Below are 23,428 nucleotides of genomic sequence, written 5' to 3'. Positions count from 1 at the left end.
AATCCACATTTCCTGAGTCTCAGCTTAATGCTCTAACCATAATATTGATCCATTACACAGGTAGTAGGAAACTAGGATGTGTAACTCAGAACCTGACCCCTTCCAAAATAGAGAATTATTGTTATTATGCTACTATCTGTCTTTTACTGAACTGGTGTGCATAGTGAATAGTGTTTACAGCGTGGGAAAATGGGCCAACGAAAACAATATAATAGTGAGGTTTGGATTTTTTTTTCACCATATTTTAAAATATACTCTTCTGTCTTCCACTAGTCTTGGAGCAGGTGAAAGTAACTCAATATTGCCAAACATGTCATGTTCTTATAGTGTTACTGAGTGGGTTTTATGGAACAGGAGTATGAGAAAAATTCTGAATTAAATGTAAAAATATATAGAATAGAGACTGAATTGTAGAAAACAATTTTTTCCCACATAGATTGCATTGTTTATGAAAAAAAAAGGTCCTAAAATTAATTCTGGAAGATAGATCTCACAAACTTCCCACCTCCAACTTATACACTGTAGCACAGCCTAACTAGATAAAGAAAGGCACTGATGCATTTTGTGACTGACATATTGATACAGTGCAACCCAGCTATAAGAACACTATGTGATTCATGCTGTGGGATATTAAATTTCAATTGCTTTTCTGAAGTACTACAAAATGCTATTCAAAACTAAGGCATCTTTTATGGGCATTGTACAGTATGCCCATATTAAAGTCGCACTGAAGAAGTGACAAGCACATATTTTGAAGACAAAGGAAAGATGAGCAACCTTTAAAAAACAAAACAAAAAGTGCCATAATAAAATTCTCCTGTTTTTTAGAAGTTGGAACACACATAAAGGTTGTAATGCATTAAGCATACTGGAATATTTTTTTTAAATCACTGAAATGCTTTGCCAAAACAACAGCCTCTTTCATGAACAATTTCTTAATTTACACTGGATCAGGAGGTTCTTTGGATAATTAGAACACACAGAAGACCAGCATAATTGCTAGAGTGAAACAAGCAATGAATACTGAAGTGGTCTACTATAATCAGCGGCTGCCTATTTCCCCTTGTTAGAAGTAGAAAGGTATCAAGGATAGTGGTCTAATAATTACAATGTTGAACTGAAATTCAAGTTCCTGGGATCATTTCCCAACTCTGACACTGATTTTTTACATGCCCTTGGACAAGTCAGTTAAACTGAGACACAGAGTCTATCTGTAAAATGATTTGGATAATAAACGTATTCATATGAGTGTTGTCAGAGGCAAACCCACACTCAAAATCCACAGGCAGAGGGAATCCCCGGGATGTGGGGTGAGAGGCAGGAAGGGCAGAACCAGGATGGTTCTACTGTGCAAGAGAGACCATGGATTTGGGAGGCCACACAAGGGAGGTGCACCCACTGGACAATGTAAAATCCAGCATTCTGGGTCTCCGTATGCAATAGTACTTGGGTATTTGGTGGGACCATAGTAAGGGAATGCCAGGACTACAGGGTCCATAACTGCATGGATTCCACCCCCAAACCCTGGATGAGATATGCTGGGCCTGTTAGACTGATGTAGTCTCTGTGGAAGGAATCCACAGCCACAGTATGATTTGGAGGTAAGAGGACTGTTACCTTATGGCTTCATGCTGAGATACACATCATACAATTTGCTACTTGGGCTGGGTGCTGTGTCCTTGGATGAAGGGCATAATGTAAGAGCAAAGTTTTATTATCATCATCAATCAAAAAATCACATACAGGGAATATTAAATAACTGGGTGTAATTAAATATTAAATATTCAAATTACTCCATTTCATTAGTGCACAGGAAGACTACATTACAGTAATTTGTTAATACAGTGCTGTAAGTATAAAAAGAAAGAATACCTACACAAAGACATGGGGGTGAAGGGTGAATAGAAACCAGATACACAGATCTCTGAAGGTCTGAGTAGGGAGTTGATTTTTTGTCACCATACAGTTAGCCTGTGCAGTCTCAATTCTTTCTTACCTCACTTTGTGGTTCTACTACCATCGCACAGGCCCTCTCAGAGGTCCAGAGAGGCCCGGGCCATTTCCAGCTTTTGAGGCCCCTAGCCATAATAAAAATAAAAAATGATGACACATGGTCTAATCTTGTGCCATCAGAACCAATATATTTTTATTAATATTTATGAACATTTTTAACTCTTTAATATGACAAAATCTATATCAGTTAACAAAAAAAATTACGTCTTTTACCAAATCACATCTCTTATTTGCTCAAATTTGAAGCTCTATGCTGAGAGAGTGTGTCACATTTTGGTCCAATAGGGATGCGCATAAAAACAAGTTGTGAAACTTATCAAATGCCAAAAAATTAACAAGTGTCTAAATTTAAGGCCCCCTTTGAGCTTGAGGCCCAGGCCAAATGGCCCTCCTGGCCTCCCCTATGATTGGCCCTACCATCACATGCTATTAAAAAGGAACACTCACGGTGTTCTTGATTTTAACAAAGCACATATGGGTAATGGCTCTTTGCAATTGAAATAGCCGTAACCATCGCTTACTAGAAGAAATAGACTCCTCCCACACATCTTGTCATTCCCTGCCACATTATGTGTAATTTAAAATAGTTATGCAGGGGCAGGGGATTGCATTTTTTAATTGTTTGTTGGGCATATCTGACACTGTATAACTAATAACATCTTAAGGGACCACATTAACCTTTGCACAGCTGGGTCAGAGATAAAGCAGGGTTCAAAGAATCTTCCACGCCCTTCTCCCTATTCCTATGCATCCCACAAGAGGGCTAGATATGCATGCAGTCTCTGCACATTGCCCCAGTGTAGACCAGTGGCAGCATGCCACACTCCAGCCCAGTGACAGCAAGGTTTTGGTTTGGAAACACAATTTCTACATATACTTTTAGAAGTATTGTTCATATTCATTTAATGTTACATTAACAAAAATGTCTCCGGTTATTCTCATGCATTCAAACCGTCAATGACACTTCTGTTGTAACACACACACACACACAAACACACACAAAGCAACACAAGACTATAAGGGGGTGGTGGGCAGCAGCACATTGTCACCTGCTTTTAGCATTGGGTGGAAGAAGGAAAGCCTGAGACCTCTGTGAAATTATTTTTGGCAATTTTAGCAGAACTCTTCACACAAGATCAGTGACTGAAGGAGTCTTGAGGAGATATCCATTAATCATTGCTGCATGAAGCCCTCTACAAAGGGCAGGACTACCAAAGCATTACCCAGTGAGGGAAATGAGCCCGGGAGTTGGTCTGGTGGCTCAGACTCAGCAAACAATTAACCAGCAGGTTGAGAAAGGTGACATCTCTGTTCAAATGAGTACTATTTCTATCTGCCCTGCCAGTTACACCTTCCAGAAGGTAGGCACAGATCTTTTCCAGCCACTGGATACAGCCTACCTGCTAGCAACTGACTTCTCAAGCCTAATTGTAGCAGCTAGTGTGGTATTGGAGAGGAAATAGCACTACATTTAGTTTGGTATTGGAGAATATGCAATCCACATTCTCCCTCTGATGAGTCCCAGGGCAAGTCTTTGATTATCCTATCTCCTAGAACTGGAAGGGACCTTGAAAGGTCATCAAGTCCAGCCCCCTGCCTTCACTAGCAGGACCAAGTACTGATTTTGCCCCAGATCCCTAAGTGGCCCCTTCAAGGATTGAACTCACAACCCTGGGTTTAGTAGGCCAGTGCTCAGCCCTCTCTTTTCATAAGAAACTATTAAGAAGTGTGGCACATCCTGATATCATTTGACCTCCAAAGGTAACAGTAATATAGAAAACAAGCCACTAAAATGGTGAAACTTTTCATGAATCCCCAAATCATCAACTGGTGATCTTAGCATACTTGTTAACTATTGAGTCTAGCTGAACTGTTAATGTTATCCAGCATCCCAGCAATGGTAGAACCCTGATGGTCTGAATTCCCCATCATCTACAGGAATTAAGGTATATCCAAACTTTGATATGAGAGACTAGAACAGGTAATGCAGGCTCGACACTATTAGGAAGTGTGCACACCAGTGAAAGACACTCAGAAAATGGATACAGTAGGCATTTTAAGGCTTTCAGGATAAAGTCCATTGTGTCTAGGGACATATAGAGAATTGCATGGCCCCTGTAAGCTTCAACAACCTTTGAAATATTTATGCATATTGCATCTGTCAACAGCAAGTTATGGAACACCATTATCCTCTCCATCCACTGTTTGTTGTACCTTAATTTATTTCTGCAGGACAGCATACGTATTTAGAATTGGTCTTGATGCCTTCTATTCCACATTCACTCATTTTCATGTGGAAGGTTGGTATAACAGCATAGGAAAATTTACAAAGGAATTGCCAGACTGGATCAGACTCATGGTCTATCTAGTGCAGTCTCCTGAGAGTGGCCAGCCCAAACATTTCAGAGAAAGGTACAAGAAGCCCCACAGTAGGCAGATCTAGTATAATCCATCCCCAAGGAAAATCTCCTCCTAGCCCCTAATAGGCTTTGGCTTAGATCTTGATACATACGCTTTTATATCCATTCAAGTTATTTATATTTCAGATATTCCATATTCTTATGTAGATGAATGTAAAATTCCTCTTTGAATCTTACTAAATTCTTGGCCTCATTGACATGCTGTGGCTACAAGTTAGCTAGTCTAATTACATGTGTGAAATTATTATTATTTTGAATTCATCACCTTTCAGTTACAGTGGCTGTTCTCTTGTTCTCTTGCATTATGAGACAGGGAAAATAGAAGTTCCCAATCTATCATCCCAGCCCACACCATTAAATTATTTTCCATACTTTAATCATGTACTCTCTTATTTCTCTACTCACGAAAGTAAACAATCCCAATATTTTCTCTCTCTTCCTGAGTTTCTGCAGGCTGAGTGTTAATCCCTGAACCTATCTTGATAGGTCCCTCTACAATTCTTGACATTCTTGTCTGGATTTGACTAATTTACGTAATGTAATATAATCTGCAAATTTTGCCAGCTCTTTGCTTACCTTCTTTGCCACATCTTGCAAAATATATTAAACGCCAGTCCTAGCACAGAACCTTGTGGCACCCTGCTGTTAACATTATGCCATGATGAAAATTAAACATTCATTCCTTCTCTTTCCTCCATGCCCCAACTCTTTGTGACATTTTGATTCAGGATAATACATTGCCTCTCATTTTATGACTACTTACTTTCTTCAGTAGCCTCTTTTGAGGCCCCTTGTCAAAATCCTTTTGAAAGTCTATATAAATTATATCGGCCAATTCTCCTTTATCCACTACTTTATAAACTCATTCAAAATATACTAATATATATTCATAGAATCATAGAATACTAGGGTTGGAAGAGACCTCAGGAGGTCATCTAGTCCAATCCCCTGCTCAAAGCAGGACCAACACCAACTAAATCATCCCAGCCAAGGCTTTGTCAAGCCAGGCCTTAAAAACCTCTAAGGATGGAGATTCCACCACCTCCCTAGGTAACCCATTCCAGTGCTTCACTAGCCTCCTAGTGAAATAGTGTTTTCTAATATCCAACCTTGTCTCCTAATATCCCACTGCACCTTGAGACCATTGCTTCTTGTTCTGTCATCTGCCACCACTCAGAACAGCCTAGCTCCATCCTCTTTGGAACCCCCTTTTGGGTTGTTGGAGGCTGCTATCAAATCCCCCCTCACACTTCTCTTCTTCAGAATAAATAACCCCAGTTCCCTCAGCCTCTCCTTGTAAGTCATGTGCCCCAGCCCCCTAATCATTTTCATTGCCCTCCGCTGGACTCTCTCCAATTTGTCCACATCCCTTCATTAGTGGGGGGACCAAAACTGGATGCAATACTCCAGATGTGGCCTCACCAGTACCCAATAGAGGGGATTAATGACTTCCCTCGATCTGCTGGCAATGCTCCTACTAATACAGCCCAATACACCATTGGCCTTCTTGGCAACAAGGGCACACTGCTGACTCATATCCAGCTTCTCATCCACTGTAATCTCCAGGTCCTTTTCTGCAGAACTGCTGCTTAGTCAGTCGGTCCCCAGTTTGTAGCAGTGCATGGGATTCTTCCTTCCTAAGTGCAGAACTCTGTACTTGTCCTGGTTGAACCACGTCAGATTTCTTTTGGCCCAATCCTCCAATTTGTCTGGGTCACTCTGGACCCTATCCCTGCCCTCCATCATATCTACCTCTCCCCCAGCTTAGTGTCATCTGCGAACTTGCTGTGGGTGCAATTAATCCCATCACCCGAATCATTAATAAAGATATTGAACAAAACCGCCCCCAGGACCAATCCAGGACCCCAGGGATTGGTCCTGGGGCCGGTTTTGTTCAATATCTTTATTAAATTTAAATTTTAATTTAAATTTAATAAAGATATTGAACAAAACCGGCCCCAGGACCAATCCCTGGGGCACTCCGCTTGATACCGGCTGCCAACTAGACATTAAGCCATTGATCACTACCCGCTGAACCCAACGATCTAGCCAGCTTTCTATCCACCTTGTAGTCCATTCATACAATCCATACTTTTTAACTTGCTGGCAAGAATACTGTGGGAGACTGTATCGAAAGCTTTGCTAAAGTCAAGATATATCACATCAACTGCTTTCCCCATATCCACAGAGCCAGTTATCTCATCATAGAAGGCAATCAAGTTGTCAGGCATGACTTGTCCTTGGTGAATCCATGTTGACTGTTCCTGATCCCCTTCCTCTCCTCCAAGTGCTTCAAAATGGATTCCTTGAGGACCTGCTCCATGATTTTGCTGGGGACTGAAGTGAGGTTGACCTGTCTGTAGTTCCCCGGGTTCTCTTTTTCCCCTTTTTATAATATGGGCACTATATTTATCTTTTTCCAATTGTCCGGGACCTCCCCTGATCGCCACAAATTTTCAAAGATAATGGCCAATGGGTCTGCAATCACATCAGCCAACTTGCTCAGCACCCTTGGATGCATTAGATCTGGACCCATAGACTTGTGCATGTCCAGCTTTTCTAAATAGTTCTTAACCTGTTCTTTCACCACTGAGGGCTGCTCGACTACTCCCCATGATGTATTGCCCAGTGCAGCAGTCTGGGAGCTGCCCCTGCCTGTGAAGAAGACCGAAGCAAAAAAAAAAAAAAAAAAAAGCATCGAGTACTTCAGCTTTTTCCACATCATCTGTCACTATGTTGCCTCCCCCATTCAGTAAGGGTCCCACACTTTCCCCAACCTTCTTCTTGTTGCTAACATACCTGTAGAAACCTTTTTTGTTACCCTTCACATCCCTTGCTAACTGCAACTCCAATTGTGCCTTGTCCTTCCTGATTACACCCCTGCATGCTCTAGCAATATTTTTTTACTCCTCCCTAGTCATCTGTCCAAATTTCCACTTCTTGTAAGCTTCTTTTTGAGTTTAAACTCACCGAAGATTTCACTGTTAAGCCAAGCTGGTCGCCTGCTGTATTTGCTCTTCTTTCTGCACTTCGGGATGGTTTGTTCTTGCACCCTCAATAAGACTTCTTTAAAACGCAGCCAGCTCTCCTGGACTCCTTTCCCCCATATTAGCCTCCCAGGGAATCCTGCCCATCAGTTACTTATACTCCCTTAAGTCTGCTTTTCTGAAGTCCAGGATCCATATTTTGCTGCTCTCCTTTCTTCCTTTTTTCAGGATCCTGAATTCAACCATCTCATGGTCACTGCTTCCTAGGTTGCCACCCACTTCTATTTCCCATACCAATTCTTCCCTGTTTCTAAGCAGCAGGTCAAGAGGAGCATGGCCCCTAGTCGGTTCCTCCAGCACTTGTACCAGAAAGTTGTCCCCAACACTCTCCAAAAACTTCCTAGTTTGTTTGTGCACTGCTGTATTGCTCTCCCAGAAGATGTCAGGGTGATTGAAGTCCCCCATTAGAACCAGGGCCTGTGATCTGGAGATTTCAGTTAGTTGTCCAAAGAAAGTCTCGTCTACCTCCTCCTTTTGATCCGGTTGTCTATAGCACATGCGCACCACGACATCACCCTCGTTGCTCTCGCCTCTAAACTTAACCCAAAGACTCTCAACAGGCTTTTCTCCAGTTTCAAACTGGAGCTTTGAGCAATCATACCGCTCTCTTACATACAATACAACTCCTCCACCTTCCCTCCTATACCTGTCCTTCTTGAACAGTGGGAAGGGATAGCTCAGTGGTTTGAGCATTGGCTTGCTAAACCCAGGGTTGTGAACTCAATCCTTGAGGGGGCCACTTAGGGAACTGGGGTAAAAATCTGTCTGGGGATTGGTCCTGCTTTGAGCCAGGGGTTAGACTAGATGACCTCCTGAGGTCCCTTCCAGCCCTGATATTCTATATCCATCCATGACAGTGTTCCAGTCATGTGAACTGCCCCACCAAGTTTCTGTTATTCCAATCACATCATAGTTCCTTGATTGTGCCAGGACTTCCAATTCTTCTTGCTTGTTTACCAGGCTTCTTGTGTTTGTGTACATGCACCTAAGATAACTAGCCCATTGCCCTACTTTCTCAGTATGAATCAGGAGGCTTCCTGTCTTGTACCCTCCTCCTTGTGTTTCTTCCCGGTATCCCACTCTCCCACTTACCTCTGGGCTTAGGTCACTATCCCCCGGTGAACCTAGTTTAAAATCCTCCTCACTAGGTTAGCAAGCCTGCCTGCGAAGATGCTCTTCCTTAGGTGGATCCCATTTCTTCCTAGCAATCCTTCTCGGAATAACATCCCATGGTCGAAAAATCCAAAGCCCTCTCTCTGACACCTTCTGCGTAACCACACATTCACCTCCACAATTCGATGGTCCCTACCTGGGCCTTTTCCTTCAATAGGGAGGATGGACGAGAATATGACCTGTGCCTCAAACTCCTTTATCCTTCTTCCCAGAGCCATGTAGTCTGCAGTGATCCGCTCAAGGTCATTCTTGGCAGTATCATTGGTGCCCACATGCAGAAGTAGGAAGCAGTACCGGTCTGAGGTCTTGATCAGTCTTGGCAAACACTCCGTTACATCCTGGATTCTAGCTCCAGGCAAGCAGCACACTTCTCGAGTCTCCCGGTCTGGTCAGCAGATGGATGACTCCATTTCCCTTAGGAGGGAGTCCCTGACCACCACCACCCGTCTCCTCCTCTTGGGAGTGGTGGTCATGGAACCCCCATCCCTAGGGCAATGCATCCCATGCCTTCCAGCCAATGGGGTCTCCTTCTAATCCCTTCACTCAGAGGGCTCTTCCAAATCCTTCTCCGCAGTAGTACCTGAAAACGGTTTCTCACCTCTATCTGCATTGGGGGTACATAGGTTCTCCTCTTTCTTCTTCTGGCGGTCACCTGCTGCTAATACTCTTCCCCATTCTGCACCACACCCTCTGATTCCGCAGTATGTTTTGCTTCCAGAACCAAACACTGACTTCTGTTCAGAAAATCTTCATTTTCTCTGATGCAACGCAGGGTTGATACCTGGTTCTCCAGTCCTCTAACCTTCTCTTCCAATATGCAGACCAGCTTGCACTTCATACAGACGAAGTTGCTTCTGTCCTCTGGGAGAAAGACAAACATGGCACATTGTGAGCAGGTCACAACAGCTGATGGCTCACTATCTATGTCTTCCTTCTAAGAGGCATGATTTTCCTTTGTAGAAACTGTGCTGATTAGACTCCTATGGTGATCTTTTATGGTGTTTGAGTATCTATTTTTAATTATTGTTTTGACCACACACAGTGCTACAAGTTGATATGTTTTCACATTCACAAGCATGGAAGTGCCTGGCTATAAGTCAATAGACAGGCTCTCTGGATGATTGCTATTTTGGATTGTTCTTAATTATACATTTTTCACTAAAAATGTAATGCTGGGTGAAGTGATTATGAATATCCTTAAAACAATTTATAACGTTCCTTTATGTATATATGTTCTGCCAGGATTCGTCTTGGAATATAAGACATGATTAAAGGCAAAGATGTACTGGCAGACTGGCCATGAATTGATCCAATTTTTTAAACCAATATCATAAACTACTGTTTATTTTCTGCCAGAAGAAAGGCAAGTTAGAGTTGGCAGTTGTTCCTAATGCTTATTACATGGAGGCCCAATGTCCTAGGATGCAAAGACTTTCCCCCGTCCTTTGATGTACAACAAACTATTCTACTTTCAAATTTGCATACTTTCCCCTGTGTTACGTATTAGAATTGAAGTATGTACCCCGTGACAGAGAGCTGGACTCCATAGTAAAAAAAAAAAAGTGCATTATTAATCAAATTATTATTTGTGGAAGAAAAGACGGTTACTCACCGTTGTAACTGTTGTTCTTCGAGATGTGTTGCTCATATCCATTCCATTAGGTGTGTGCGCGCCGCGTGCACGATCGTCGGAAGATTTTTACCCTAGCAACACCGGCGGGTCAGCTGTGGAGCCCCCTAGAGTGGCGCCTTCATGGCGCTGAATATATACCCCAGCCGACCCGGCGCCCCCTCAGTTCCTTCTTGCCGGCTACTCCGACAGTGGGGACGGAGGGCGGGTTTGGAATGGATATGAGCAACACATCTCGAAGAACAACAGTTACAACGGTGAGTAACCGTCTTTTCTTCTTCGAGTGCTTGCTCATATCCATTCCATTAGGTGACTCCCAAGCCCAACTTAGGTGGTGGGGTCGGAGTGAGACATTGCTGTGTGCAAAACCGCTGATCCAAAGGCAGCATCGTCCCTGGACTGCTGCACTAGTGCATAGTGTTCTGTAAACGTGTGGACTGACGACCAAACCGCAGCTCTACAAATGTCCTGGATCGGAACTTGCGCCAGGAAAGCCGTCGAGGACGCTTGGGCCCTCGTGGAGTGAGCGGTGAGGTGTGGTACTGAGACACCTGCCAGGTCGTAGCAAGTCCGGATGCAAGACGTAATCCAGGAGGATAGGCGTTGTGAGGAGACCGGTGAGCCTTTCATTCGGTCAGCCACTGCAACGAAGAGTTGCGTCGTCTTTCTAAAGGGCCTTGTGCGGTCAATGTAGAAGGCCAGGGCCCTGCGTACGTCCAGGGAATGCAAACGTTGATCCTGGCGAGAAGCATGTGGTTTAGGGTGAAAAACCGGGAGAAATATATCCTGGTTGATATGAAATGGAGAAACCACCTTAGGGAGAAAGGCAGGATGTGGGCGGAGCTGCACTTTATCCTTATGGAAAACTGTGTAAGGGGGCTCGGATGTAAGCGCCCTGAGTTCAGAAACGCGCCTTGCTGAGGTGATGGCTACGAGGAAGGCTGTCTTCCAGGACAGGTACAGAAGTGAACAGGTGGCCAGTGGCTCGAATGGAGGACCTGTGAGCTTGGAGAGAACCAGGTTGAGGTCCCACGTCGGAACGGGCTGACGTTGTTGTGGGTACATCCGGTCTAAGCCCTTGAGGAATCTAACGACCATCGGGTTAGAGAATACCGAGGACGCGAGTTCCCCTGGATGGAAGGCCGATATAGCGGCCAGGTGAACTCTAATTGAAGATATCGCCAACCCTTGCTGTTTTAGGGAGAGGAGATATTCCAAAATGAGAGGGATAGGTGCGTGCAATGGGGACGTGGCTCGTTGTTCGCACCAACAGGAGAACCGCTTCCACTTGGCCAAGTATGTGGTCCGTGTTGAGGGCTTCCTACTGCTCAGCAGAATCTGTTGGACAGAGTGAGAACACTGTTGCTCTGCCTGGGTGAACCATGGAGCAGCCACGCCGTGAGGTGGAGTGATTGCAGGTCGGGGTGACGCAGCCGGCCGTGGTTCTGCGTGATGAGATCCGGATACAACGGAAGCGGGATCGGTGTCTGAACCGAGAGTTCCAACAGCGTGGTGTACCAATGTTGTCTCGGCCACGCTGGAGCGATCAGAATCACCTGTGCCTGGTCTCTGCGCAATTTGAGCAGTACCTTGTGGACCAGAGGAAACGGAGGGAAGGCATAAAGCAGGTGGTCTTTCCAGGGAAGGAGAAACGCATCCGAGAGGGAGCCCGGAGCTCGACCTTGCAGGGAGCAGAACACGTGGCACTTCCTGTTGTCTCGAGATGCAAACAGGTCTATCTGGGGAAACCCCCACTTCTGGAAGACGGAATGTATGATGTCCGGACGGATAGACCACTCGTGCGTTTGAAAGGACCTGCTGAGCCGGTCCGCTAAAGTGTTCTGGACTCCAGGGAGGAACGATGCCGTGAGATGGATTGAGTGGGCGATGCAGAAGTCCCACAGGCGAATGGCCTCTTGGCATAGAATTGACGAACGTGCTCCTCCTTGCTTGTTGATGTAAAACATGGCCGTGGTGTTGTCGGTGAGAACTAACACACAGCGGCCACGTAGGAGATTGAGAAATGCCTGGCACGCCAGGCGCACCGCCATCAGTTCCCGAACATTGATGTGTAGGGCTAGCTGAGGTGCAGTCCACAGGCCCTGGGTATGGTGCTCGTTGAGATGTGCGCCCCAACCCAGAGATGAAGCGTCTGTGACCAGGTGCAAAGAGGGTTGTGGGGCGTGAAACGGCATCCCCTCGCAAACCACATTGTGATCTAGCCACCATGTGAGGGAGGTCAGGACCGAGTTCGGGATTGTGACCACCATATTCAGGCTGTCCCGATGTGGGCGGTATATTGATGACACCCAGGTCTGGAGTGGGCGAAGCCGAAGTCTGGCATGCCTGGTTACGTACGTGCATGAAGCCATGTGACCCAGGAGGGTAAGGCACGACCTCACCGTGGTAGTTGGGAAGGCCTTGAGTCCCTGGATGAGGCTCGTGATGGTGCAAAAGCGATTGTCTGGCAGGATGGCTTGTGCGCGTCTGGAGTCTAGAACCGCACCGATGAATTCTATTCTCTGGGTAGGTTCTAGAGTGGATTTGTCCTTGTTGAGTAAGATACCCAACTTGTTGAATGTGCGCACTATTATGTGGACGTGATCGCGAACTTGTTCCTTGGTGCGACCGCGTACCAGCCAGTCGTCTAGGTACGGGAACACCTGTATCCCTTGCCGACGAAGGTGCGCTGCCACGACAGCCATACATTTCGTGAAGACCCGTGGGGCCGAAGATAGTCCGAAGGGAAGGACTGCAAATTGGTAGTGCACCCTGTTTACCACGAATCGGAGGAAGCGTCTGTGAGGCGGGAAAATAGCAATGTGAAAGTATGCGTCTTTCATGTCGAGGGCGGCAAACCAGTCTCCAGGATCGAGGGAAGGGATAATGGCCCCCAGAGAGACCATGCGGAACTTCAACTTTACTACGAATTTGTTGAGTCCGCGCAAGTCCAAGATGGGTCGCAGACCTCCTTTGGACTTGGGGATGAGGAAATAACGGGAATAGAATCCCCTGCCCCTTAATTCCACTGGAACCTCCTCTATGGCCCCCATAGCGAGGAGCGTAGAAACTTCCTGTATAAGAAGTTGCTCGTGAGAAGGGTCCCTGAAGAGGGACGGGGAAGGGGGGGAGGAGGGGGGAATAGAAGAAAACTGGATAGCGTATCCCCTCTCCACCGTGCGGAGGACCCAACGGTCCGAAGTTATAAGGGACCAAGCACGGTGGAAGTGGGAGAGGCGATCCCGAAAGGAGGGGGCTGGATCCTGGGGGATGACTGGGGCGCCGTCCTCGACCGCACCTTCAAAAGTTCTGCCTGGGGCCTGAAGGTGGTCGAGGTGGCCCCTGGTTCTGGCCGGGTTGAGGGCCGGTCCACCTTCTTCTACCACCTCGCCCTCGCCTCCGGTTCGAGTCCTGTCTCTGACGAGGCGGGGGGGGGGTAGAAGCGCTGAGGTTGCGGCCTAAATGGCCTGCGCTGGGGGCCCACAACGTGCATCCCCAGGGAGCGCATGATTGTTCTCGAGTCCTTGAGGCTCTGCAGGCGAGAGTCCGTCTTATCCGAGAACAATCCATGACCCTCAAAAGGCAGATCTTGTAGGGTTTGCTGCAGCTCCGGAGGCAAACCCGAAACCTGAAGCCAGGAGATCCTGCGCATAGCGATACCCGAAGCCAGGGTCCTCGCCGCTGAGTCTGCAATGTCCAAGGAGGCCTGCAAGGAGGTCCGAGCCACCTTCTTGCCCTCCTCTACCATGGCTCCAAACTCTTCCCTGGACTCTTGGGGAATCAACTCCTTAAACTTCCCCATAGAGTTCCAGGAGTTGAAATTGTAGCGGCTCAGTAGCGCCTGTTGGTTCGCCGCTCTAAGTTGTAGCCCTCCGGCTGAGTAGACCTTACGGCCAAACAGGTCGAGCCGCTTAGCCTCCTTTGATTTAGGCGCTGCAGCCTGCTGGCCGTGGCGCTCTCGTGCATTCACTGATTCCACCACCAGTGAGCACGGTTGGGGGTGGGTATACAAGTACCCATAGTCCTTAGAGGGGACAAAGTATTTTCTTTCCACCCCTCTCGCTGTGGGTGGAATGGAGGCAGGAGTTTGCCATATCGTATCCGCATTCGATTGGATCGTGCGGATCAGAGGTAACGCCACCCTCGATGGGGCATCTGCTCCAAGGATGTTCACGATCGGGTCGTGCACCTCCACTATCTCCTCCGCCTGCAGGTCCATATTACGGGCCATCCTACGCAGGAGATCCTGGTGAGCCCGAAGATCTATCGGAGGGGGACCCGTACATGAAGTGCCCGCCACTGCCTCGTCCGGAGAGGAGGAAGAGGATGCCTCCGGTGGTACCGGATCCAAGGGGGGGTCCTGATCCCCTTGCTCTTGGGCCGGGGCATCACCTGCACTTGGGTCCCTGGTGTCGGGTGGCGTGGACACCGAAGCCTCCATGCCTCCTGGCGGAGGCCGAGAGATGGTGGATTCTGGGGCCCTTCTAACCGAGTGACCCGAGCGAGAGGTCGATGGTATCGGAGCCCCTTGCTCTTGGTGGTATGCCCACGGGGTCCAAAACGACCAGTGAGATGGTCCATGAGATTGGTCCTCTGCCATCTCTTGCCAGTGGCCGAAATTTTGTTCATCGGCGTGCCCTTGAGGGGGGTATGCCGATCTCGACAGGTCCTCCGAGGAGCGAGACACCGATCTAGACGGCCATGGCGGTGCCGAGAGAGATGAAACCATCCCGGTGGGCTGCGGTGCCGCACGGTGCCGGTCCGGAGATGATCTATCTCTGCGCGGTGCCGGCGATCGGTGCCGGGACCGCGACCGGTGCCGATGACCTCGTCGGTGCCGGGAGTCGGATCTGGACCTCGACGAGGACCTGGAGTATGCCCGGTGCCGGGAGCGACCCCTCGACGTCGAGCGCCGACCGTAGCGGTGCCGAGAACTACGTCTCGACGTTGATCGGTGCCGACGATCATGTCGGTGCCGAGACGAAGAGCGGTGCCGCGAAGAAGATCTTGGCCGCGAGTACGACCGGTGCCGAGACGATATTCGGTGCCGGGACTGCGAGCGGCGTGGGGACCTGCTTCGGGACCTGGACCGGTGCCGAGGTTCCAGCCCTTGTGATGGCGGGCGCATCAAGGCAGGTTTCCCCCTCGACTGGACCGGGCGAGTCAACGGTGCAGTCGGTGCCGGTGGCTGAGGCGGTGCCGGCTCCGTGAGAGCTATTAAGTCTCTCGCCGCCGCGAAGGTCTCTGGAGTCGACGGGAGGCACTGTATCACCGCCGGCCTGGGGGGAGACGCTATTTGCACCGGACTCAACGGCCTCGGCGCCGGAGTCGACGGTGCCGGAGGCACCTGTTTTCGTTGCTCCACCGGTGGACGCGGCTCTACCCCCGACACTGGGGGAGCTGGCGTCTTCGGCACTGATGTCCCCGTCTTATGGGCTTTTTTATGCCCTGGGGATAAGGACCGGCGCCGAGGCACTTGCTGTGTCTGCGGTGCCGACGAGGTCCGGTGCCGGGGAGGCTTGTCTGACGCCACTCGCGTGGTCGTCGCAGCCGGTGCCGCCGGGGCACTGCGCACCGAGGTGCTAGGTGCCGGGGCCTTGCTCGTGGAAGGAGCGTCCGGGCTAAGAGCCGCCTCCATCAGAAGTTGCCTGAGCCGAAAGTCCCGCTCCTTCTTGGTTCTCGGACGAAAGGCCTTACAGATTTTACACTTGTCTGTCTGGTGTGACTCTCCCAGGCACTTCAGACAAGATTCGTGCGGGTCGCTCGTGGGCATAGGTTTAGCGCAGGAGGCGCACAGCTTGAAGCCGGGAGCGTTGGGCATGAGCCCGGCCCCGCGGCCGGGGGAGAAAGGGGGGAGACGACCCCCTTAATCCCCTGGACTATTTAGAACAACTTTAAAACTACTTAACTAACTTACAACAAACTCTAAGACTATAACTATAACTACAACTATGATACAACAAGATAAGCTAGGGAAAGTGGAGAACAGCTAAGCAGCGCTCCACAGTTCCAACGACCGTCAGGGGCGGTAAGAAGGAACTGAGGGGGCGCCGGGTCGGCTGGGGTATATATTCAGCGCCATGAAGGCGCCACTCTAGGGGGCTCCACAGCCGACCCGCCGGTGTTGCTAGGGTAAAAATCTTCCGACGATCGTGCACGCGGCGCGCACACACCTAATGGAATGGATATGAGCAAGCACTCGAAGAAGAATAAGCATTTTGCTGTTTGACATCTGGTAGTCATTTATAATATCAAGGACTCCTCCTTTACAGGAATACACGTCTGATTTGATTTCACTATTTTTTGGTTTAAATGTTACCCCATTGCTTTTGTTGGCAAAAAAAAAAAAAAAAATTGTCATCGGGTGGGTTTAGATCTCAATTGGTAGATTTACACTGCACCGTGTGCTAAATGAGCTCCATAAGAACTATCTAATGTGTCAAATCTGTTGTTTATATAGATCTGTGGCTGGCTGGGCCCCAGTTGCTAGAGAGTGATAGCTAAACATAAAATAATCTCTGCATAAACTGTGGGTTTGTAAAAATGTAAGCGCTGCACGTTTGTGCAGTCTGAAGGAAAGTAGCCCCTCCAAATTGGTTGTTGAAATTGGAGACAGGCCTGGGCTACAGAGATCCGATGTCTGTCCAAATCTGTATCCAAAGTTTAGGGGTATTCAAATGAAGGTCACCAATGTGCACACTTCTGTGTATAACATAATAGGCCTTTCCCCATTTACTCCAACTTGACTTTGTTTCCACAGAACACGACTTTTAAATTACCATAATCATTATAAGATTCAAAACCACAAGATTGCACCCATAGTCATTAGAGTTGCAATCAATAACAATGCTTCTGGACTTGTTGCCTTATAAACAACACTGATGCAGAAATGATTAACCTCAGTTGAAGGGTAAGACAACAGAAGGTTACAAGACTGTTTCCAAAAGCACAAGCAATAACCATTAGTGACTGTCTGAGCATCATAACTTATCATAGCAAGGGCTTTGTTTTCACTGCAAAAGAGACGTGTGCTTTTGTTTGCCCTCTCCCCATTTTTTTAACACTTTGGAGTAACTAATGCACATGAGCTAACCTGAAGTAAAACAAAAACACATCTAGACTTCAGGGCTCAGGATACAGGCCCGCTGAAGCCTTTGGGCTTCAACTTTGGTCCCCCCACCCGGAGCAGTGGGGCTCAGACTTCAGTCCCTCTCTTTTGGGGTCATGTAGTAATTTTTGGTTGTCAGAAGGGAGTCGCGGTTCAAAGAAGTTTGAGAATCCCTGCTACACAGCAACTATCTAAGCCATATAGGGCTCTCGTCTCATGGATTGCTCTTGCAGCTGACATCGCCTCAGGCTGCTAAAATACAGCCTTTCCTGTCCCTCTGAAAGCATTGCCAGCTGGGAGCTATTGATTCCAGAATGCACTTCACAAACGGGCCCACCAGAGTCAAGATGTGTTCTGGGCATGATAAAGGCACATGTCGTTTTCTGTGATTCCCCCCTAGTGAGGCAGAATCAGGTGGCTTTGTGATTACTTTACTCTTGGAAGGGGTGGGGAGTTTTGCATTTAAGAGGTCGTGGATTATGTCCAATATTATATGTGTGCTCTGCAGTGTTCCATTAGACACATTTTAGAGTGAAAATATATAGCAGGGGTGGCCAAACTGTGGCTCGTGAGCTACACGTGGCTCTTTTACAGTCAAAGTGTTGCTCACAGAGCCCCACATATGCCCCCCCACCCCCATTCTCTGCCTACCAGACTAGGATGGGAGGAGGCTCAGGGCTTCTCCCCTGCAGCAGGATGGTGGGGCTAGGGGCTTCTGCCAGAGACAACTGGTGCCTGTGAACAGTGGGGGGCACAATTTAAAGGTTTGGCCCCTGAACAGCTTGAGTCATGCCCCCTACAGGCACGCTCTTACCCTCAGCAGCCCTTCCCTGCAACTCCCAGATGTTAGCTCCTTGTGGAGAGGCAGCAGCAAAGAGCTGAGAGCTACAGGGAGGGGCGGCTGCTTTAGCTCTGTGGGGAGAAGCAGCAGCAGCAAAAGCAGTGGCTCTCCCTGCAGCTCCCAGCTATTTGCCACTGGCTCCCACCACCTGGCTTCCGCAGCTCCCAGTTTGCTGGCTCCAGCAGCTTCCATTTAGGGAGGGGGCCTGGTGGCACCATATGACCAAGTGGGTCCAGCAAACCCTGGCAAAAATGTAGGGGGAAACATGCATCCACGTGGCCCCCCATGTGTTGCCTCTGGCTTCTGCCCAGTGGGGGGCGGGGGCAAGGTCTTGCCGCAGGGTGTGCCTGCTGAAGCCCTGAGCCCCGCCACGTGCACCCTGGCTTCTGAAGATTGTTGTATTCGGCTCAGACAGTCAGTATGTTTGGCCACCACTGGTATATAGTAATGTATATATAAATGTATCCTTCATTAAGTTTAATTACAATTAGGAGTAAGGCATCCACATTTTTCTGGTCACTCCTGGAGATGATCCTGTGTGACGGATGGATGCTGACAATACTGCTAGTTATTTTCATAGTTGCACTTTGGGGTCAGAGTTAAGGTTGTTCGGGTGACCTTGGCTGTGCATTTATAGCGTGTGTAGTATTTGTTTTGTTTAGAAAACCACAGAAATCACTGAAGAGATTTTTGGCTGAAGTAAGCAATATATTCTTTCACCCTTAACTCTAGGTTAGCAAAGCTTTTTGCCTGGGGATAATAGATGAAATCATGCTTCCAGGTTCAAGGTTCTGGTTGAATAATCTTTATTCAGGATCATATACAATCAGGTGAAGGCTGTTAATTCTTCCTAGCTGTTCTTTTTCCCTGCTCATCAGTCAATGGCTGTAACTATTTCAAATATGAGCAACACTCTGCCTGTCAAAAAATAAAGTTTGAGCAGGATTAGAACACAGCCTATTGTCTTCTCGAGTTTGCAGTGAATCTAGAAGACATAGATGCAAGAACTGCACCCGGACAGAGGAAAACTCTGGACATAGCAGAAAACCCCTGTGAAGTCTGCTGCTGCACCCAGGGACGGCTCCAGGCACCAGTGAAGGAAGCAGGTGCCTGGGACAGCCAATAGAATGGGGCGGCAGTCCGTCCATTATTGGGGCGGCACGTCTAGGTCTTTGGCGGCACTTTGGCGGTACGTAGCTCATGTGCTCCGCTTTAGTATTCGGCGGCAATTCGACAGCGGGTCCTTCACTCCCTCTCTTCCTCTTCAGCGGCATTTCAGCGGCAGCTCAATCGTTTTTTCTTTTTTTTTTTTCTTCGCCGCTTGGGGTGGCAAAAAAACTGGAGCCAGCCCTGGCTACACCATAGACCAGGATCTATGTCACCCTCCCCCAGCTCTGCCAACCACCCTCAGCCCTCCACCACCAGCCTGCTTCCTTCTCTCATCCCTAAACCCTGTCGGCCTCTCTCAATAGCCAGCACTCACAACAACTCTAAGGGACTCGCTTCCAGAAGTGCTCAGCACCCTTCCTTGAGGGCAGATTTTTCCAAAGAGTGGTCTCCCATTTAGGCACCTAACTGTAGTGATGCCCAATTTTCAGAAATCCTCGGCCCCAAGCAATTTCCACTGAGACCCATTGTGCACCTGTATGTATCCACAGCTGCTGCTTCTTTTGAAGTGGAGTGACAAGCAGAGTTGTAAATGGGCTGACTGGACGCTACCTTCCCCTGCACCTCTTGGTGTGTCCCTGCCTAATCCATGACTAGCTTTCTATAGGGCAGGATAAATGGGCAGTTGTGAAAATGAGTAATATCCCTGGGACCCAGCTCAACAAATAGCCCATTTCTGTGCACATATCATCCCTTTGAAAGTCCCATGCAAGTTTGTCTCTGGCTTACAACAGAGGTTAACATATATGGAGATTTGAGGCTGCATCGGCAAATTGTTTTGGTTCCCTATTGGAATGGAAGGCTGTGTAAACTGTTCAGAGTTTATTCAGGTGTGTAAAGTTAATTGCACTTGTTCCAATGTACTTTCATTGTCACCTTTTCTATGTCTGTTATGGGCAAGATTGTCACTTGCCCTATATACGTTTGCACACAGAAGTGAAGGGGCAATCAAGTACTCACTTGCTCCCTTGTAAGACAGGATACCCACATCATTAGTCCAAGCACATGGAGAAGGGAGGTGACAGGCCTTCTTGAGCTGCCCCATCCACCTTGTGAACAGATGGGAAGTGGGGAAGAGGGACAAGGAATGGGTGAAGACTTTACTTCATCCCCACAGTGTGAGCTGTGATGATGAGCTAGAGCCAAGATGAGCAGAACCAGCTCAGAAGGGACAAGCAGTCAAGGGCAGTAGGCCATCATACATAAACAACCCTACATTAACAAATCAGTGGGCATACTTTAAAACAATCTTGTTAAAAAAAGACCCCACACATACCACTTTTCCTTTTCAATGGTTATATTTTAAAAGATTTTATGCAGAATAAGTAAAAGCCATCTTTAAAAGATTAAAAGTTGTTTGACTGCCATTTTAAGCTTGATGGCATCCCATGCTGTTATGTCAAATAATACATGGTTCTACATAAAGGGGTGCCTGAATCAAAGTAGTCCATGCATACAAGTAGTGCCGAGACCAGCATGGGATGGATAAAGTCCTAAACTACAGTATATTTATTCTAATTCTTTCAACATAAACAGCAGTCAGATTCAGCCAACTGTGATGCAAACCTTTTCTAATGCATAAATTATACTGATATATATTTTCTTGTTTACTAAGCACATCACACAGCAACATAGAGGGGTTGTTCATTTGTTTAAGATTTTCCCTTTCAATACCATGAGAAGCTCGTCCACACAAGCCCTTTAGTTGCAATGTGCACCTGCTGAAGATTTTCAGAGAGACAGCTAATCAATGGGTGCAAACTGAAGAGTCAATTACTGCAGATGGTCTGGGGGGCACAGGGGTCAGGGAAGAGCTGACAATGGCCACTTAGTTGTTCTATCTTAGTTGTTGTAGGTCTCTACCAGTGCTGACTACACAGAGAAAGGAGTAGCAGGAGTAGGGATCATTGGTTTAGTCATATCAAGAAATGCTAGTGGAGATTTCCCTCTTTCCATTTTCAGTGCTAGCTCCCCCATTATTTTAGCTGCTCCTTGTCCTACTGAAGTCAGGGACAGAACTCCCGCTGATTTGAATGAGATCAAGAGCTAGTCCGGTTTTTAAAATTTCAAACTATCCTCGAAGGTGTATCTGTATATAAGGGCTGGCGTAATCAATAGTAGGTGAAATGCAAATTGTACACACACCTGCTGGACCAGATTGGCTGCTGTAACTGCTATTTAGGTAGCAAGCAGAAGTTAGCATTACTGATGGGCTATGAGTTATGAACACAGCTGCTATACCCTAAAACAGCCCATGATTTTTTTTTTGTTACTGATCTTTCCTCCCTCCACATCCACACATTGTTTCCCTTGATACATTCTGTTTGAATAAGACCCTAATTAAAAGGCTTGATTAAAGTATGTGGCCCCAATTCTATGAACACTTCCATGTGTGAGTAAATCATCTGAGTAGTTCCATTGAACTCACTAGGATTGTGCATGTGCTGGAAGTTACTCGAGTGCTTAAGTGTTTGCAGAATTTGGGTTTTTGTAAGCACAAAGGGACTCTGACATGATTGGAGGCACCTAGATCTTTCTGTGATATACAATAAAAGTGCCAGATGGCTGAATTCTAGGACTGGGTGAAGCCTAGCGCTACCTGAAATTACACTTGCCAAATTTTTTCTGGTATTCAAATATATTAAATACTTGATTGAATATTCAACCATCTCCACATCTGGTTGAATAGTATTTGGCAAATATATTAGTCAGTGGATACAGGTAAAATAATCAACTCTGTTCAGTAAATATTTTTATTGTAATCTTTGATCAGCTCTACTGTCATTTCAACCTGTATTTTTATGCCCACAATCATGTTTGTGGGCTTAAAATAATAGTCCATTTTTTAAAAATAATGTTGCAAATTCAAACTTCAATCAAGAGTTTTGAAATTTAAACTTAAGGGGCCTGTTCTAGTCTCATTAAAATCAGTGAGTCAGAAGTCCATGTAGTCACACCACTGCAAAATATGTGTAAAGGGAGGAGAATCAGGTCTTACTCTTTTAACTTATCCATAACTGAAGCACATTTTTTCCTCAGTAAGGATCAGTGGCATAAACCAAAAAAAGAGCAGAAAATAATCAGATTGCTGCAAATGTCATGCTAATCGAATAGAGTAGGAGTCCTAAGAAAATGGACTTTGGTGGAATTTATGAAGTCCTAAAGCACTCTATTTTAGTCCATTGTGAATTACATTTACCTTTCATGCATGTTTTCATATCCGGTACTACAAAAATAGAAGCAGAAAAGGAAGTTGCAGATCCCCCTAAGGAGAAAAGAGAAGAGAAAATGAAACTTCAGGACTAATAATGGATTTCTTTTTTCCCTCCTCCCTCTCTCTGAACTGTCTTTACATTGAAGATCATTCCAAACCAGGGCAAAGAAAAGAGGTAAATTAGAGTAGCAGATTACTGCATAATTACATGCAAGGGGAAACAGCAGCTTCAAAGTATGCCTTGCTAATATGATACTCACAGAAACAGAACATGCATTTCTGTAATGACCCTAATTAAAGTAACAGGAAAAGTCAGTTTTCTCTCAGCCCTGATGTTCAGATACAATATGATCCATCAAGAGAACAAATTGACTTTTAAAAAAGCTATCCTGGATAATATGAATACAAGTGGTGAGCGCAGAACTGTCGCTCTAGGAGGTGGGACATAATGGTGCAGCTAGCATACTTCCTTGTCCAGAGAGGTGACAGTTTTGAATGTAAGAGTATTTACTTGAGAGAGTAATGATTAAACCCAAATGTAGAAAAAATGTACCACTTGTTCTCACAAATGGCATCAGGTGAGGGACTAAAGATCTCATTTCAAAAGATTTGATTCAAACACTGTAAATAGGGCCTATATTCTAGTCATAGGTGGTGGGTGGGTTACAGAAGCCGCAGATTTGATCTGGACCCATTTGCTAGACTCTGTAAAAAACACATCACGAGAGACAGCCCCTGCCGCAAAAGAGTTTATAATCAAAATAAACAAGACCATGAAAGGATGGGGATAAAGTTGCATCAGCACAGAGAAGGTA

Source organism: Chrysemys picta, chromosome 9, assembly GCF_011386835.1.
Source record: "Chrysemys picta bellii isolate R12L10 chromosome 9, ASM1138683v2, whole genome shotgun sequence".
In the NCBI taxonomy this organism is placed as follows: domain Eukaryota; kingdom Metazoa; phylum Chordata; order Testudines; family Emydidae; genus Chrysemys; species Chrysemys picta.
This window is presented reverse-complemented; position numbering follows the sequence as displayed.